Genomic DNA, 20,583 nt, shown 5'->3' with positions numbered 1-20,583 from the left:
TGTTGATTTGTATTCATATTTAAATAGTCAGTGGCAAGTCCTCCCAAACCTTTTTTCTAAAACAGAACTCCAAGCAGTTAAAGTTACCCCTGCCCCCAGAGTCAATCCTCAGTATCACAGACCAGCACTTCCACACAGCTTCTCTAAGCAGCCTGAGATGGGCATCCTGAGACAGTGTAAGAATTGTCTCATGCTGTCTGATGATCAACTGCTACTCAAATATCTTAACACAGTATGTGAGAGATGTACATAGTATCACTGGAGTCAAATATCTCATGCACAGGAAACTCAGACAGCAAAACTATTAGCAGTACAACATACATCATACCTGTCATGGCTATCACAATACATGTAATCCAGCCTATGCTGAGGATCTAAAGATTAACTTCCTAAACTTCAAACACCTCCAAAACACAGCACAGACTCAAAGCACACAGCATATTAAGCCTACTATCTCACATAGCACAAGAAGTCTCAACGTCACAGATGCTGAGCCTCTAAGGCAGATATTGACACAACCAAACATTCTTGTTCTAGGTGACTCCATTATAAGACATACAGATGAACCTCTTACCAGGCTGAGCAAGGAAAGAACTCAGGTTAGTAACTTGGTGCCAGGATCCATCAGGTCACACATGGACTCATGTCTTTGAACAACAAGAAACAATACACTCTGTTATAGCTCATGTCGGTGTCAATGACTTAAGGTGTAGCTTCCTAGATTATATGAAGGCGAATATGATGGAGCTCTCAGGCTATGACTCCAAGGCAGGTATGAGCATTGCATTGAGCAGAATTCTAGCTTCTCCAAGAATGATGACATGATATGAGGGAAAATAATTTATTATTTATTATATTTCTTTTGTTTACCAGGACGTTTCGACTTGGGTTTATCCATTTTCAGTGGAGGATCTGGGAGAAAAGCTCCACAAATTATGCAAGTACATTTAAATACAAAAAAATTACATTTTGTAAAATGTGTCAAGTTTACATGAAAAGGCAATTATATGAATAAATCTAGAAATACATTATATAACATCCAGTAGCCTATGAATTTAAGGAATAACAGCAGGAGTGTGCAATTAGAACTTGTCTGATTCAAGACTGCTGGAGCAGGGCTCAGTTTTGAGCTTTCTTCTGGTTAATTGGGTAACTTGTTTTAATCAGTTGTTCGTTTTCTATTGTTTTATATATAAAAAAAATTGCATTCTATTCATCTGCTTTTTACTGTATTTGTGTTTCTTCCTACTTTATTACTAGTGGCATTGATTACAACTCTGATCTGAGATATATAACAATAAGTATCTTTTCTGTGCATTTAAAGAGTTTTTTTATTGTATCTGCTTTATATATATATATATATATATATATATATATATATACTTGTTTCCCGCCTTTCTAAGCTAGTACAGTCCAGTTTTCAGGTTAAGTGCTGAATTCAGGGCTGTGTTACAAATCTCTGTGTTTGCCCATCCCTTACTTGGATAGAAGGAAGTTTCTCTGTTCACCTGTGAGAGAGGGGAGCTTTGAGCAGCCTATCTGTCCCTGGAGGAGTGGTTTCAGCCCAGAAATTAGTAGTTTATTGGCCATTTTGGGCTAATTTCTATCTCTTTCATGTCCCTGCTATAAATACCGCATTTGCTCGGTTTTGCACACCAGGCAGCGCCTGTTAGCTAGGGTATAACTATTCCCGGCTCCACAAAGTCTCCTCTTCAATTTTTCTCTTGGAACTAGACAAACATTCAACTTAAGCACTCAAGCCATTCATTTCTCAGCCCAGCACTTGCTCAAAACTCATAGCAAGCACTTATAAACCCTAGCACTAGACCCTCCTATACTGTACAGGATAAGGCTCTATATTCAGCCTTACCAGCCATTCAGTAAAACAGTTCACTGTACCCATCCAGGCATGTCCAAAGGGCAGCTCCAGGTGTACTCTCCAGTCCAACTGGTGAATCTGGGCATTTTGAGGCAATGTTACAACTGCCTCATGTACACAGACAACCCTGTCCTCCTACCACCAAACACTAATACATGTGTGAGATGCAATTATACAGCCAAACTGGAGGCTAAACTCTCTCAACCCAAGGCTGGATCAGACAGTCAAGAGGAGAAGGGAAATACTTGCATCACATCACCAGTCTGATATAGACCCATTAAACCAGTACCGGCAAAAAAACACATAAATACATGAAAACATACTCAGAGGCTCTAAATAAAAATCTACAAAAGCAACAGAGACCTCCAAAGCAGACATCCAAGCAACCTCCACCCCCAACACAAATCATGAAACACATACTTTTCAAAACCAGTGTGCCATGCAATCACAGCCCTTAAGGCAAAATAACATACCCAGCATACTAGTAATAGGTGACTCTATAGTCAGGCACACTGACGTCCCACTCACTAGGCTGAATAAGGAGAAGGTTATTGTTAGCTGCCTGTCAGGTGCCAGGATCCACCACGTAACACAAGCACTCAAGTCACTCCAGAACAAGTACAAATACGACTCTGTCATTGTCCATGTTGGTGTGAATGACCTGAGCCATACCTCCCTGGACTACATGAAAAGATACATGAAAGAGCTCTCTGATCTTGTAGCCCAGGCCAATATGACCCTGACCCTGAGTAGCATCCTGCCCTCACCAAGAATGATACCACAGTATAAAGAAAAAATGATCAATTTCAACAATTGGCTAAGTTTCTGGTGTCATTCAAAGGGGATCCTGTGTCTGTCCACCTGGGATGACAAGCTCGACAAGCCACGCTGCTTCGCTAGAGACGGCTTGCACCTGTCACCCTTAGGCTTTCAAATACTGGCCAAGGCTCTTGCCACCCCCATAGTGCCTTTTTTAGGCAAACCTCAAAAGACAAACCCACCACCATAAATAGCACAAGTAACAAAAAACTGAGGGTAATGCTACTCAATGCCAAAAGTCTAAACCTCAAAATGCACACAATTGAGGCACTCCTCAGTAAGGAGAAAATTGATATAAGTGCAGTAACAGAAACCTGGTTTAAGGCTCGAGAGAGCACCCCAGCACTACCAGGCTATAACTCATACCATACATTTTGGTCACAGAACCCAGACCGAAATACAAAAGGTGGGGGTGTATCCATATTCATCAAGGATACCCACTCCTCCAGGTTAGTGGCACAGCATGATGCTTCAGAGATCATCTACGTGCAACTAACAATGGGCAAAACTGCAATTCAAATTGTAGCTTGCTACAGATCACCCGCCATGTCCCAGGACCCCCATTCCGCATTTCTGGAAACACTGGGAAATATAAAGGTCCTACCAAACACCCTAATATTGGGTGATTTCAATTACCCAAACATTAATTGGGAGAACTACTCAAGTACTAACTCCCTTGCCCAACATTTCCTAGAATTTATAAACTCAAACACCCTGGATCAACTGGTCAACACTCCCACCAGAGGTGACAACATATTGGACCTGGTCATCACCAACATGGGCGACCGATGCTCCACAGTGGAGTCAACCCCTCACTGGTTAGATCTGACCATAAACAAATCACTTTGGATATCCACATTCCGCCCCCACTCCCGGACAAGGAAACCACAGTGAAAAACTTTTCAAAAGCAAACTTCACTTTACTTAAGACCAGGGTGGAAAGTTTCAAAGCCCCCATGCTAAAGGATAACATTGTCCAAGCTGCAAAAGCCTTTACTAATGCATTCTACGGGCACCTACACGAATGCATGGATCATTCTATCCCAAGCAAAACCAAGACTCACTCCTCCAAGAAAAGGAAACCAGTCTGGTGGACTCCTGCCATAAACAAGCTATACAATAGAAGGAGGAAACTAGTACAGAAAAGAGTATAATCCCAAGAAGGGAATACATCCCTGATCAGTATCAGCAAGAAACTATGATCCCTCATAAAATCCTCCAAGGTGAGTTTTGAAAGAAAAATTGACAAGGACTCCAAAGATAACCACAAGGCATTATTTAGCTATGTCAAGAATCTAAGTGGCAATGCTCAGATCTGCTTGGAGTTAGTTCAGAATGGTACAAAATACACTGAACCGACCGATATTGCCAACATCCTGGCAGACAGGTTCAGTGCAAACTTCACCCCCCCTCACCCCCTAAAGGGTCCATAACCATACCAGAAGAATGTAGAGCTCCTAAAATCACAGACACTCAGGTTAAAACAGTCCTCTCAAAAGCCAAAAACACAGCATCAATGGGACCGGACGGGGTCCCAGGCTGTGTCCTACACGAGCTCAAAGATGAACTAACCCCTCACCTAAACACACTGTTCAAACTCAGCCTCTCCACAGGTTATGTACCCATAGAGTGGCACACAGCAAAAGTTATTCTGCTCCAGAAAGGTGGAGCCCCAAAAAACCCTGGGAACTATCGCCCTGTAAGCCTGACTAGCTTGGTCTGCAAGGCTATGGAGCGCATCATCATGGAACTCATTAACAGAGACATTGGGAACCTCCAAACACTGGACCCTACCCAGTTCAGCTTTGTTAAGGGCAGATTATGCCTCCTAAACCTGGTGGACATCTTTGAGACAGTTACCAAGGCTATAGACAAGGGAAAGGTGGTGCACACAGCCTACCTAAACCTCGCAAAGGCCTTTGACACCATTCCCCATTTGGGTATTATAGACAAGCTCACCAGCCTGAGCATAAACCCCTACATCACAAGATGGGTTGCCAACTAGCTCACGGACAGAACCCACATGGTAAGAGTTGCGGTAGATAGGTCCGACTCTAAACCGGTTACAAGTGGCATTCCCCAGGGCTCGGTCCTAGGACCCCTCCTGTTCGGCATATACTTCTCAGAGGTACAGGCAAGCACAGGAGGACTATGGCTGATAAAGTTCACAGATGACTGCAAACTAGGGGACATAATTGACTCTCCAGCTGCCACAGACATCCTCAAAAAGGGTCTCACTGAGACGGACACCTGGTGTCAAAATCATGGCCTCAAGCTAAATGCCAAAAAGTGCATAGTCATCCCCTTTGGAAAAAACAAAGTACCCACAAACTACCACATAGGTGGTAGTCCCCTAAATATGGAAGACATAATAAGGGATCTGGGGACCCAAGTAGATAGTAAACTCTCCTTTGATAATCACATTGCCAAAATGGTTAGAAAATCCTTTTATGTGGCACACCTTATCACAAAAGGGTTTGCATCCAGATCAAAAGAAGTCATTGTGCCCCTCTACTCATCGCTCATCAGACCCATCATAGAATACAACGCCCCATTTGGGATGTATCTTACAAGACACCTGCAACAGCTGGAAAGTCCACAAAAGTACCTCACCAAGAGGATCATTGGCCTCAAACAGATGCCCTATGCAGCTTGACTGAAGAAACTCCAGCTGTACTCGGTTGCATACCGCCTACTCAGAGGTGATCTCTGCCTGACATACAAGGCCATGTCCAACCCAGAACTGATGGACATGCTCCACCTAAAGAAAAGCTTATCCCCTCGAGCCACATGCTCTAGGGATCTAAACTTCACCACAACAATAAATAGGATGTGCTGGAGGGATAGATTCCTGTCACAGAGACTTCCCATGCTTTGGAACAAGATTCCAATCTACATTAGGCAGATCTCCTCACTAACACTCTTCAAGAGAAACCTTGATGAGTGGATGGGAAACAGAAAGTTTACCCTGGGGATCACTTCAGTGGCTGTGCTGGACAGAGGCACAGGGAACTAATCTAAGGGGGTGGGCGAAAGCCAACACATTCTGGCTAGGCTTATAAATGCCTTCAGGCAGATAGCCTGGTATCTACCTATGAACCTGTGAAATACATTTCTTCATGAGGTAGTTTGGTTACAGAGAGTTACATGAAACATTGGGTAGGCAGAGGTAGAGAGACCTGTATTAAATAAAGTAGAGGCAGTGGTCATTACCTAGGAAACTGAAGTTTTGTAGGAGAGAAAGTAGGCAGAGGTGCAGTGCAATCTGTGGAAGAATAGTGTAAATGACATCCGTGGGAGACTATACTGTGTGATGTCTTAGTGATAGAGATATAATGTTGCATGTGTAAGATTAGGGCACAGAAAGGTTAAGTAAAGGAAATGTAACTTTGTTATGTGTAAGATTAGGGCACAGAAAGGTTAAGTAAAGGGAATGTAACTTTGTTACGTGTAAGATTAGGGCACAGAAAGGTTAAGTAAAGGGAGTGCAACTTTGTTACATGTGTAAGATTAGGGCACAGAAAGGTTAAGTAAAGGAAATGTAACTTTGTTATGTGTAAGATTAGGGCACAGAAAGGTTAAGTAAAGGGAGTGCAACATTGTTACATGTGTAAGATTAGGGCATAGAAAGGTTAAGTAAAGGGAGTGCAACTTTGTTACATGTGTAAGATTACGGCGCAGAAAGGTTAAGTAAAGGGAATGTAACCTTGTTACGTGTAAGAGTAGGGCACAGAATGGTTAAGTAAAGGGAGTACAACTTTGTTACATGTGTAAGATTAGGGCACAGAAAGGTTAAGTAAAGGGAGTGCAACTTTGTTACATGTGTAAGATTAGGGCACAGAAAGGTTAAGTAAAGGGAATGTAACTTTGTTACATGTGTAAGATTAGGGCACAGAAAGGTTAAGTAAAGGGAATGTAACTTTGTTACGTGTAAGATTAGGGCACAGAAAGGTTAAGTAAAGGGAATGTAACTTTGTTATGTGTAAGATTAGAGCACAGAAGGGTTAAGTAAAGGGAATGTAACTTTGTTACGTGTAAGATTAGGGCACAGAAAGCTTAAGTAAAGGGAATGTAACTTTGTTACATGCAAGATTAGGGCACAAAAAGGTTAAATAAAGGGAATATAACTTTGTTACATGCAAGATTAGGGCACAGAAAGGTTAAGTAAAGGGAATATAACTTTGTTACGTGTAAGATTAGGGCACAGAAGGGTTAAGTAAAGGGAATGTAACTTGTTACGTGTAAGATTAGGGCACAGAAAGGTTAAGTAAAGGGAATGTAACTTTGATAGTGGAGTTCAGGTGGTGTATTGGGGATTAGCCTTAACTGACTTCAATAATTGTCTTTTTGGTGTCATTCAAAAGGGGTTCAATATTTGTCAGCCTGGGATGATATGATAGACCACACTGCTTTGCCAGGGATGGTATGTATCTGTCTCCTCTAGGGTTTTGATTATTTGACAAAGACGTTGTCCACAGTTTCTAACAAAATAAGCAAAGGAAAATATGAAGGTGTTACTGATCAATGTTAAATGCCTGAACAAGAAACTTCACTCCCTACAAGCCCTTCCTACCCTGGAAGAGTTTAAAATGGTAGAGAGCACTCTTGCTGTGCAGGGTTTTAATGCCTTACACACATTTAGACCAGCTACTGTGCAGCAGGGGAAAAAGGTGTAAGTGTATCAGTCTACGTTCAGAAGAGACTCACATCAAGGCTGGTAAAGCAGCATAATGCAGTTGAGCGTCTTCATGAGCATATAGCCATCAGAAAAGTCCCATGCCATATATTAGCTAGTTAGATAATTCCCTTTATGACAAAAGAAACCCACAACAACTATCTACAGGAACTAAAATCACTCAGTATTAAACACCATACCATTTTCCTAGGTGACCTAAACTATCCAACTATATACTATGAATCCTACACCACAACTAGTGTACAAGCACAGAGATTCCTGGACTTCATCAATACAAATGCCCTGGAACAATTAATCAGAGTACACATTAGGGGGAATAATATCTTGGATCTTGTTCTTACTAATATGGGAGCATCTTGCACTATCCGTTGACTATCTTTATCACTTGTGAGATCTGACAATAATTCAATCCCCTTCAAATTAAATCTGAAACCAGAGATCTCTTCCACCCAAGGTACCTTTAAAGTTTCTTTAAGGCAAACTGGCTAGACTTAGTAATACACTGGCAAACTTCATATCTCCACCAAAGCCACTTAACTCCACTGAATGTGCAGAAATGTACACCAGCACACTATAACAGTATGTAAACATCTGCAGAGATGTAGCTGTGTCCCGTAGGAGTAACTGTAGGACAAACCCCAGAAACAAACACACAGGATGGAACCATAATATCAACAAGCTGCAAAATAAAAGAAAAATAATTTTGACCAAAGTAAGAAGAGTAATTCCCAGAGTGTTGTCACTGAAATAAGCAAGCAACTCTGGAGAATAACAAAATCCACCAAAGTCATGTCTGAGGCTAAAATAGCTATCCAAGTCAAAGACAATCACAAGGCATTTTTAAGTTATGTTCGTAATCTCAAAAGCACAACACAGGAATGTACTGAGCTGATTGTAAATGATGTTACCTACACTGATGCAGAAGATATAGATAACCTACTAGGCAATACATTTAATTCTAACTTTACCCTTCTCTCCCCTTTCCATTTGTTCCTCATGACATACCTGAAACTGCCTTAGCTCCAGCTATCAAAATCCAAAAATTCTGCATGGAAGGGTCCTGACAATATCCCTGGCTGGATTTTAAATAGCATGAAGCACAATTTAGCCACACCCATAACAAACACTGTTCAATCTCTGCCTCCATACAGGTTTTGTCCCAAGACCTTTCACAGACTCAGGCTATTACAGACCCCATAAGTATGACCAGCCCTCATATGCAAAGCCATGGAAAGACATAATGCAATTAATCAATCAGGACATAGGGAGCCTCCAAACACTTGACCAGTCTCAGTTTGGATTCATCAAGGGCAGGTCATGCTTCCTCAACCTGGTGGATTTTTTTGAAAAGGTCACTAAAGCAACGGATGAATGCAAAAATGGTACACACCCCATACCATAACCTGGCCAAAGGTTTTGACAAAATTCCCTACTCAGGCTTATTAGAAAAGCTAAATAAATCTGTATGTCATCCACTGAATTGCCAGTTGGCTCACATATAACATGCAGTTAATTAAAATAGGGAAGTTGCCACCAGAAAGAGACCAGTCATGAGTGGAGTCCAAAGGGCTCTGTCTGACTAAGTTTGAAGAAGAGTGGAAGCCAGGAGCAGACTTTGAATCCCCAAATGACTTAGCCACCCTGCAGGAAATTTTGTCTCAAATAAATAACTGATGTCAAAGTCATGGTCTGAAACTAAATGCCAAAAATGCATTATTGTGTCCTTTGGTAAGTCAACTACCTTCAGGGAACTATCACATTGACAATATACCCCTAAGAAGTGACCCAGTTCTTTGGGATTTGAAACTTATGTGGACAGCGACCTAACTTTTGACAAACATGTGTCTATTGTTGTAAGAAAGTCCTTCTGTAATGTGAAGCTTATAAACAAAAGATTGTGTCTTTACGTAGGCATATAATTTTCCCCTTTTTTTTCAGTCCCCATTGGGCCAATCATTAAACATGATGCCCCCTTTGGCATGCATCTGTCCAGACATATGCAACAACTGGAATGTCCACAGAGATACCTTACTTAAAGTATACAAGGCCTAAACAACATGTCCTACATGGATCACCTCAAAGCCCTGTCACTATACTCAGTATCCTATAGACTGCTAAGGGGTGACCTATGTCTGGCAAATAAGACATCCTCTGATTGCTTACTGATGGATTTACTGCACATCAGTAAGTCAAACAGCATCATAGATACTCAGTCTAGGGATCTAAACCTCTTCTGCATCATCAACAGAATGCTTTGGCGATATAGGTATATTTTGCAAAGGATACTGCTGCTGTGGAACAGATGCCTCAACCACATAGAACAAGTTCACCCCTGTCCATTTTCAAGTGCAACTTAGATATATGGATGGGAAACAGAAAATTTACCTCATGACTGCTCCCATACTACTAATTGACAGATGCAACTCCTAAATGATTTATCCCATGTAAGCATCCCCTCAAATTATCTATGGTATGATCCCAGTTATTTTCATTAGGGGGTAATATATAATTATCAACCATGGGATCAGTAAGGCCTATCTATAACCAAATGGATAGATTATTTGGGGAACAAAAAGGGAAACTGGCTAGTCTTAAAAATGGCCTGCAAGGGCAGCTAGCCTAGTACTTACCCATGAACCCATAGAATCTTAAAAAAATGCAAGGCAACCTGGATATGTAGGCATTTATGCCTTGCCAACACCTACTCTTAGACCTTAACTCCTTTTTTAGGGAGTGATAGGCTAATGATTCTGGAAGCCATTTTATGAATGCACATCCAATTGTCTAAGTACTTTTTAAAGGAAAATAGTGCATTACATTGCTTGATATAGACCGGAACTTTCTTCCAGTGAATTGTTAGACATTGCTTGTTTATTTTCAGAATTAGGTTCAGATCTTTGGTCCTAGTGTTCACTTGAGTGTTGGATTTGTGGAGATATAAGATATGTTAAACTGCCAGATTTCCACTGGCCCTGAAGTCAAGGCACAGATCACTCCTAGGAAGACAGTGTAAGAATAGCTTCATTCTGTAGAAAACTGAATACTGGAAAAAAGCCTGCAACCTCTCTTGGTAGCTCATGACTTTCAGGCCTGTGATCATGATTTGTTGGGAACCATTGGGATCTTTCCAACTACTTGATATGTCTTATAAGATACATCCCAAAGGGGCCATTGTATTCAGTGAAGGACCTAATTAGTCCAAAATATGAAGGGTTACGTTTCTCTTTGGATCTTTAGGAGATGCCCTTTGCAAATGGCTGTGCCAGAAAGAAAGATTTGATGACCACTGTTGCAACATGATGATCAAAGGAGAGTGAATTATCTGCCCATGTTCCATGTCTTACACTATCTTCATTTAGGAGTGGGATGTTTCTACACTATATGCAGGGTGTTTCCCAATGCAACAATATTGCATATTTTTCCATTTAGTTTTAGTTTGGTTTCTGTGCACCAGCTATTAGCGTGTACATTTTCATTGTAGTTTTTGCATATCAGAAGGGCATTTGAATATGACAGTAAGTTCCCCTCTTTTTTTACATGCTTGTGTACCTATATGATTTATGCTACCTCATACATAGTGGGTGATGCATTTCATATTGGTAAAACAAAAGATGTTAAAATAGGACTTAAAAACATTTAAATGATATAAAAATCCAGTATAGGTTCAGTGCATTGTATACACACTACAGACTTCATAGAATGAATGAGATTGGAGAAGATCACATTTTATTTATGGAATATAAGGAATTTTAGTGGCAATTAATGTTAGATACCTGCACCTCCTTTAGTTTAAATGCAAGTGTGAAATTTGAAAATTATTAGAGGAAAAAAACTGTTATTACTCAGATGAAAATCGTGAATCTTAACCCAGTTTTTATGTGAGCAAAACTGTTAGAAGGTTTGCTAACATATTTATTAAAATATTATGACTATTATAAACAAGGAATTAAAGAATGTGTTAGCCAAACATTCACTTGCTGTAATTTTAGGAAATTTTCTTTTTATGTTTTAGACAGTATAGGTATGTCCCATTTAATTGACTTCAATACAATAACTGAAGTTAAGGAAGCATTATGGCAGATAAAAGTTATCTTATGATTAAGTCACCAGGCCTGAATGATGTTATAAACATTAAATATTAAAAAAAAAAGAATGTACTTATGATTTTTCAAACTTATTTAAACATTATTTTGTTGGATATGTTTAAAACAGAGATTTAAACTTATTGTACTAAATAACTGTTAAGTTAATTGGTCATGTGATGTGTTGGTTTGTGTATTTAAGTGTTGTGAGAACTGTCGGTCTGTTTCTGTCAAAGTTCTTGTGAGTTACATTAAAGAATGAAAGCTCTAAACAAAATCTGTTTTTACTTGGAAACTTTTTCGTTGCAGAATTAAGGTTTTATGTTTGTATGGTATTTGAATAGTTAATGTTTATTTATTGGATAATGAATATGGTGATGTCTTGTAGTTATTTAAATTCTTATGTTTAGTGTGGAAATTGGTCTGCTGAAGTTTCATATAATTTGTTTGAGAGAAAAAAGCTCTTACCAATTATTAAAATTATTGTTGTGTCTTTATTAAACAGTTGTCATATTTTTCTATAGTCTAAGTTGGTTTTATTTTGGTTTTCATATTTTACCATTCTGTGGACCTATTATTTCTTATTGTTTAAAAGATATACTCATACACACGTGCACATACACAAACGTACACTTGAAAACAATTATTTTCAGTGCAATAATATTGTAAATTATACAATGACTGGCCATTAGTATTCTAAAACGTGCATGTTGATTGGTCAGCCCAACCAGCGTGCCTGTTGTAAATCCCACAATATACCAAAGGAAAAAGGTTCGGTCACCCGGACTTCTTTCCGTTCATATATTCCAAAACTTTTTTTTTAACAAAATTAAAAAAAAAAAAAAACTATAGTCTGTACTTCGGATATACCCGAGAGGCAGCATGGAGGAAATACAAAGAAAATTAGGTACGTTATTTAAAACTAAAGACACGTACCTGATTTTCTTCATTTCCTCCATTCTGTCTCTCTCTCCTACCCCTAAAGTAGCCCAAACTTTTTCTTTAATAATAAAGAGAAAAAAGAAAACAAAAACAGAGCAACGGAGACTTTCTTTTCTCTATTGCTTCCTTTTCAAAGCATTGATGTACTGGCTATGAATGAGAATGCAAGTCCCATATGCATGCACAGTACATCAAAACAACACAGCAGTATACCACCAGCTGTGGAAGAACAGTAATACACTGTTATACAAAGACATAATTTAAGAAAAGTAAGTATTTTTCTATGTGGAGCTTTTCTCCCCGGGCCTCTGCTGAAAAAAGGCCTTTTCGGCTCAGTCAGACACTCTCAGTTAACAAATGTAAAATAAAATAAAATAAAATAATAAAAATAAACGCTCCTGGCTGTTTAGTTCATACCCCAACTAGGGGTGACAAATCCTTGCCTTTGTCTTAAACAGTATGGGTGCAGCACTGCTCGATCCTAGTTGTAGCCTTCTCCCTAATTAATTCAGGTCGCACATCAGTAACATTCATCATAAGACAGAAGCTGGAAGCTTGATCTAGTACCTTAGCATTCAGAAATTATGCTAAGGCAAATTTACAAAAACAGAATGATGATCTGGCTAAATTCATGCTCTCCACAAAACCATATGATCGCATTGTTTATACAGTATCCTTTATCACCTGTTTCTATACTCATTTAAGTAGCTGCATAGAGGTATCTGTTCCCCTCCAAAGCAAATATAATGCCAAATTTAAAAAATAACCCCCATGGTGGAACCTGAATATAAGCAACCACTACAAAAAAAAAAAACACAAACCATTTAAGATGTCAGGACCCCCTTTAACCAGTACTGTTGTGCTGAGACCGAATGACCAAAAAATGGACTTGCATATATTGAGTCTGAGATGGCCATTTCTCAGAATATTCCCTTTTTTCTGAGGTATGGCAGTCTCATAGAAGATTTAAGGAGAAAAGCAATGGTTGATATTCACTCTTCTACGTTTTTGATGCTTTTTTTTTCCTGCTTGCGGAAGAAAGACTCATTGTGTACAAAAATAAATGTAATTCCCCATATGCTAAAAATACTCTTGCTGGACTAAATTATAGTGCCCAATCAAATTAACTAAAACCAGATATGAGGTGAAAATAACCTCTCAGACCTACTGCACATCTACAAATGCAATAGTGGCATAAAAACCTGTTAAGAGATCTGTGTCTCTTCTGTAATGTAAATATAACATGTTGGATGAATAGATAATGCTTTGCAAATAATTCCATGTCTTTCGAATTGCCTTCCTTTCCATGTAAAACAGAGTACTACTTCTCTCACTTTATTCAAATGTAGTCTGGATTAATAGATGGTTAATCATAAATTCATTTGTGGAATTTGTCCCCTTGTCCTTTATGCATAGGGGTAACATATAATGTTCTGCTCTCAGTTATTCACATCTAAAGTGCAGTGTCAAAAAAATTCAAGGGTCATTTGTCTCTAAAGAGATTATCTAAAGAAAACATAGTCCACTTATATAAAAGTTAGAGTATGTAGATATAGCCTTTATAAAATATTTTCTGACTTATAATATTGCGTTACCAACTCAGAACATGACTGTTAGTTGAAAATAAGTTGCTTGTTGGGTGACATATATATTTTTTCTAACATAAAGAAGAAAGCAATTGTAATGTTCATAGAATGTAGTTTTGCTAATATTTTTTGTAGCTTGTTAGTACTACAATATGCTCAGCTATAGCCCTGTGATATACATGCAGTTCTTTAGTATTTCGTTTTCTGGTTTGTTGAATAATCAAGCATAGATTGTGAAGGGATGTTATGACCCTTTGATATTTAACATATCTGGGATATGAAATTAAATACTTTACAAAAAGCATTAGCCAAAAAGTATGAGTTGGACCATATATTGAAGTTTGTGTTCAAAGTCATGCAACTTGCTTCAAAATAACCCTTTGGGAAGGATATTTTTAAATTGTTTTTTATCAGCAGAAAACAGCTTTCAAACAGAGCCGATCAATCTGGCTCCACTAAGTTCCTTGTAAGATGGATTAAATAGCTCATTCTTCATGCTCTAAAAAGCAGCATTCCACCACTAAAAAAATACCATCATTTCATTTACTTCTTTTCGTTTGACTTATTTGAATGCATCTGTAAATATTGTATTTATTTAAATACAAATCATTTCCTGTGTGATCTTGATGCTTGCTGTTATGTTTGCTATTCACCATTTTTTTATTTCGTATGAAACATGAATATGTTCTCAGTATGAGCCTGACAATGGTCAACAGCATTCACAGTTCTGTCTGGTTAATAAATAAATCGATAAATTATGCCCCATTTAGATCAAACTCAGCTAAACTATGCTAACCTCGCATCTCTTTCAACCTCATTTTAAAACCACCCTTCTAAATGCAGGAACCATAAAAAATAAATTTGAACAACTTGATACCTCTCTCTTTATGCACAACTCAGATAAATTACTTCATCTTGACTAAGGAAGACATCCTGTTCTCCAGCACCACAATCCAAGCATTCATAAACATGGAAAGCTAGACCTGGAGTCAGATAAGGACAAAGAACAATGATTCACTAAAAATCATTCACTAAATTCATTCGCCGTAGGCAGGCTCAAAGCAATATAGCTATGAGTCAGACTGTTTAACTATATCATACTCTTTAAGGAGTTGTCATGAAATCTTCATGTCCATTGCATATTAACCTCACCTGCAAATAAAAGTCAGTTCAAACCATTACAAATTATTTCACTGAAATCATTCCATCCTTTTCACCTATTGTAATACTAGGATACTTCAACAATAATCATTGCAACCTTTTGAAAATTGAAATAAATGAACTTCTTGCTGACCTTGGACTTTTTGGAGTAATTGATGAGACAACATATCCCATTCCAAAATCTGTATCATTCTAACATCAGATATCCCTGACTCCATCGCAAATTGTTACTAGCTCACCCCTTCAAGCAACATTCATTAAAGATCACCTTTTATTCGGTATTTTGGAACAGCATCACAAGACTGAAATTCCACCTTTATTCTAAAGACTGATTTGCTGTTCTTCAAAGTTCAAATCCTGATACAGCTGGCAACACCCTAACATACAGTTGCCTTTGTCAGAAAACAAATGCTGTTCTTTAGCTACCTGATTTACAAAACCTCCGATCAACAACTGTCTTGACTCGTGACCTAAAAATTAGAAATCAGTTGTGGCCTTAATGGTAATAATATAAAATGCCCACTGATCAGTTCAAAAATCCATTAAATGTCACAAAGACACAGTTAGTGCTCAACAATTTCTTTTGGACTACCCAAAACATTTAGTTAAACAATTAAACCTTATTACTTAGTTTTAAAACAAAGTTAACTCCATTCATCCTAATACTATCATGACATTTAACTGGATCCTTTCATGTCATGACTTCTTTAGAGAATTTTCCTCCTTGTCCTAAACTAATTCTTCATCCCTTCCCTTTCCTACCCCTGACAATTCTCATGATTTGTACACCTATCCAGATGCTTTGTCTAACCTCCTTAATTCATCCATCTTTTTACCCTTCTGTGTTCATTACATAAAGGTACACACAAAGAGAAATACTTGTAGATCCAATCTCTTATGATGCCTCTACAGGTAATAACCAGTTAACATTCCTGGTTCTTACTTTCTAAAGAACACTGTATATACCCTTTCACTAAATATTTAACATATCAGTATCACAAAATATTTCTACCTCCATCTGGAAGACTGCAATAATAAAGCCATTTCAAAAGTAAATAAATAAACAAATAACCAAACCTTCTTCTCTCACTGATTTTAGATGAATTTCAATTCTGTTACTCTAGGGGCTCATTGAAAAGACAGCTTATTTACAACTTTCTTCCAATGAGCAACAATGCCGCCTCTTCTCCAGTTATAAACATGGTTTCTTGACTAATAGGAGTACAGCAACTGTAATATGAAACTTAATTAGTATGGGTAGAAGAAAGTCCACTGGTGATGTTTTAATTGAACTTACCAAGGTATTTTATTTGGTGAGTCATAATTTACTTTACAAGTCTTATCAAGAGGTAAGTGGTAAAACTATAGATTCATTTAAAAACCTTCTTTCAAATAAATGCTTACTAATTTAAGTTGGTTTATCCCTCTGAGTCCACCAGAGTTCATAAAGGGTCCACTTAATGGTCAACTCTATCTTCTTTTGTGCTTTATCTTTATAAACAGGCTGCCTTCTGAGTTATCCATAATATAAATTCTATCATATGCAGATTATATGGTCATTTACAGGTTTCCACTTTACTAATAAAAAAATCTGTATAAAAATGACTTTCCAGTCTTTATATTGTTTACAGTATGCACTTCCATACTCATGGCATGGAGAGATGAAGCACTGAGACCCAGATGACATGTGCTTGCTTGTTGGAATGTATGCTGTGGGGAATGGCCACCTAGCGGGAGCAATAAGCACAGGCTTGCTGATCCCAGACAACTGAGAGGTGCCATACACTCAGCAAACTCAAAGAATAGTATGTGCATGAAGGCCTCCATGCACCCCCAGCTATAATGGAGCTCAAGGGAACTGTTAATTGTTTTGGGATCTTCAGGTGGAGGGATGGAAAGAGGAGTTCCACCTGAATTAATTACTGGAGTGCTCCCTACCACTTGACCACCACCTCTGAGAAGGGACAGGACCGGCGAGCTCACCCCTGAGGGGCAAATGGATCATTTGCATCTCACCACAGGGAGGATAGGATCCTACACTCTGTCTTGAATGGGGAGGGTGGTGGGCTCAACAGTAGGGAATGACTGCATTGTATTTTCACATCCACCAGATACTGCATCTTTTATACCCTTCTGTTGTATGTATGATTTGCCATATATTCCTTCTCTTATAATTTACTTGCCATATGCCTAAAACTCTAGCAAGTGAGCATACCTGCTAAAGTTGGGTGGATATACATTTCCTAATTCATAGGAAGCAACCAATAAAAAACATAAAACGAAGCAGCTGTAATATTCTCAGCAGGATTTATTGTGTTAGTGCTTTCGTCTAGATCAGTATCTAAACTTTCTCATTTCAATTAAACAACTATTAACTCCATTATCCTAGCAAGAATGCAATTAATTAAATAATCAGCTAAATGAATTCACTCCAACTTGAACTCAAAAGCTTAATTGCTGAATTTATTTCACCCTTACAGTATATTAAGACAGGATAGGAAACAACCAAGCCAAAATTGACAAGTCTCACTACATGCTAAACATGTCTAGGGCTGTCCTTTATAAAACAGTCTAGGAAGATATCCTTAAGGACAACAAATAATGTTATTATATTATAGAACACATTATGGCAGTCAAATAATATATTGATTGAATTAAGCCATGAAAGCTCAACATTGAAGTAAACATAGAAAGGTCATTAATCAGTAAAGAACTTAGGATGGGGAAGTGGAGGAAATCTAAACTAAACTAAACCAAACCAAATCAAACTCCTCTATAAAGCTGAATCAATTAAATAACATGATTAATGAACCATTACACATGCACTTTCTCATAAATAAGACCATATATTAAAATAACACCCCCCTTGTAAAGGATCTTAGGACCCCTGAAGGGGCAAGAGGGAATAATATGTAATTCAGGTGGCCCTCAGTAACGATAAATAAAAGAACACCACCTTGTTCAAACAGAAATATTGTTAATGTATTGGAATGCAAGCAAAATTACTTCAGGCTACCTTCTGGTAATTTAATATATAGATAGATAGATAGATAGATAGATAGATAGATAGACAGATAGATAAATATGTATATGAAGTGGATTATTAAGCAGTGTCATTAACAGAGTGTATATAGAGATGCCACAACTGTCAAAAAGTTTGTGAACAGTTATATTTTTATTAACACTCTTGACAATATAAACACATGCACACATACTAAAATAAATAAAATATTGCAAGTAATGTGGTCATTTTTGCAAACAAATAATAATAAACTTTCATAAAAAAATTAAAATGATGGGACAATATATACTTTTGGTAGCCCCATGTGCAAATGACAGTTTAAAAAGTAAATATCTTGTAAGACCTGTTGTATGCTGTGAAGCATCTTTATCTCAGGCCATACATATTACTCATATCTAACTTGCATACCTATGGTTTAACCATCCACATCTGCTCACTGCATATAAAACAGTCCCTGCTGATCAATAATATTATCTGGTAGACCTTTATTATCAGTGTCAGAGAATGTACACACATGTATTAATTTGGTGACAAATCATCTTGCTGTTTAGAATCCATAATTACAAGATATTCTAAAAGCATGAATAAAACCTACATGCCACCTTTCAGATTAGCAGTATAAGTATTATCAGGACTTCTTGTATTTAAATACTGAACTAACTATGAACACAGTATAAACAATGTCTATATATTACTGGGCCATAAATGCAACTTGTCTAAGGAAAAATCCCTCTTCAGTCTGTTATTGTGTTGCACAGACATTCTTATTTCACTTTACCAGCCATAATATAAGGAACACAAACAAACTGACTCTTTACTATAGCAAATTAGTAGATCTTGTGGTATGTAAAAACTCAAAGCAGTATTTTCCAAAAGGAGGAAATGAGTTACTGCGTTGGCTGTTATCTGAAAGTGGTCAGTGAAAGGGAATAACTAAAGAAGTGAATTAAGAAAGTTTTTATTCAAAATATATCACTAGCTTAGCTATCACTCAACAAAATACAATTCTAATAGATGATGCCACTGATGCAGGCAGGTGCCTATTTTTTTTGTAATAAGGTCTTAGAGAAACCATGTACATGGATGTCTTTTAAATCAGACCATTATGTCTATCTCCATACATGCATGTAAGTTCCTACCATATTGCTTCTATCTGTTCCCCATAATAAAATAATGCCAAAAGACCTGTATTAATCGAGATTTTCCTAGCCCTAGTCTGACTTTCATCATCTGTGACTGTATCATCCTACCTTGAAATAAATATTGTTTGTCCTTCTCTTTCTTCATTGCCATTGTTTTAAATTTTAAGTCAATATACCCTTGTGGCCCTCCACTCTAGTTATATATACCGCCTTTTTAATTGACAATGCCATTTTAGAAAACATTTTTAATTGACTGTTTGATTCAACAAAACCAGTTTTTAAAAAGTATGCAATATAGGGTGCTGTGGAGCATTCTGTCCTCCACTTATTATTAGATGTTAATGATAACAGGTAATATGTAAACATGAGTCTGTAAAGTATTGTCACTAAATCACATATTTTTTTTTAAACTTCTACTGAAAGAAGTTTAAAGAATTTTGGTAAATGTCTACTGAACATGTGATATCATCCCCCTTTGAAAAGTGCTAATACTCACCTAACCACCTGCTTTAGGTCTTTTTAGGAATTCTTATTCTTCCCTAGACCAAAGCAGAAATACTGTGATGAGTATTGTTCTAACTTCATATTGAAAATGTTAAGGCATTTCTTCTAGAATATTCCCAGATAATGATCTATGAACCATGTCTAGTTTCCTTTGTAGCCTACATAGCCCAGACTCTCCCACTACGCCCTTCCGAAACTCCAAAGCAGTCATGATTAGCATTCTGCAGTGTCTTGTCACTTGTCAAGTGATGGATAGCATTTTAAGAATCCCTCTTCCCTTGTCTGACTCTCTTTGCCTTTAACCTTATACTTTATAACAGACTATTTTAGTTTTGTAAGAAGCCCTACTTGGTCCATACCAAGTCATTCCAGTATTAATATTTTTATTTGTAATCTTTTTATCCACCTGATGTACACTATTCATCAGCCCTTTGTCATCTCTTTGCCCAGGTTCTTTCCATATTGTGAGTGCCAACTACTGAGGCTGTCAGTCAGTCAGTCAACACCATCAAGTGTTTTTTTTTTCTATTAAAACTTAACCTTGCCATTTGATGGCTGACATGAATGCTGGTGCCACAATGAAAGCCTGCTCTGCCATCACTGATATGTGATTGCTCGCACACACATGCAAATGAGGGCTGCTATCACTGTCTTGTTAAGAAAAGCCTGCATCCTCAGTTATGGCCATATTACCTGAAGCTCTTCACTTGCATTGGACAAACAGCCTTCCCCAGATCATCGATCTTTCCT

The 20,583-nt window shown here is 37.8% G+C and overlaps 1 protein-coding gene across 2 annotated transcripts in view; it reads left to right on the top strand.

The window, feature by feature from the left end:
- GLIS1 (GLIS family zinc finger 1) overlaps positions 1-20,583 on the top strand; it is a 1,802,806-nt gene that overhangs the window by 1,345,573 nt on the left and 436,650 nt on the right. The gene's annotated exons all lie outside the window — the stretch shown is intronic.

Source organism: Protopterus annectens, chromosome 10.part0 (genome assembly GCF_019279795.1).
Source record: "Protopterus annectens isolate FY-2018-M chromosome 10.part0, PAN1.0, whole genome shotgun sequence".
NCBI classification, from domain to species: domain Eukaryota; kingdom Metazoa; phylum Chordata; order Ceratodontiformes; family Protopteridae; genus Protopterus; species Protopterus annectens.
The sequence above is the reverse complement of the archived record's forward strand: the minus strand, read 5'-3'. Positions and strand labels throughout refer to the sequence as shown.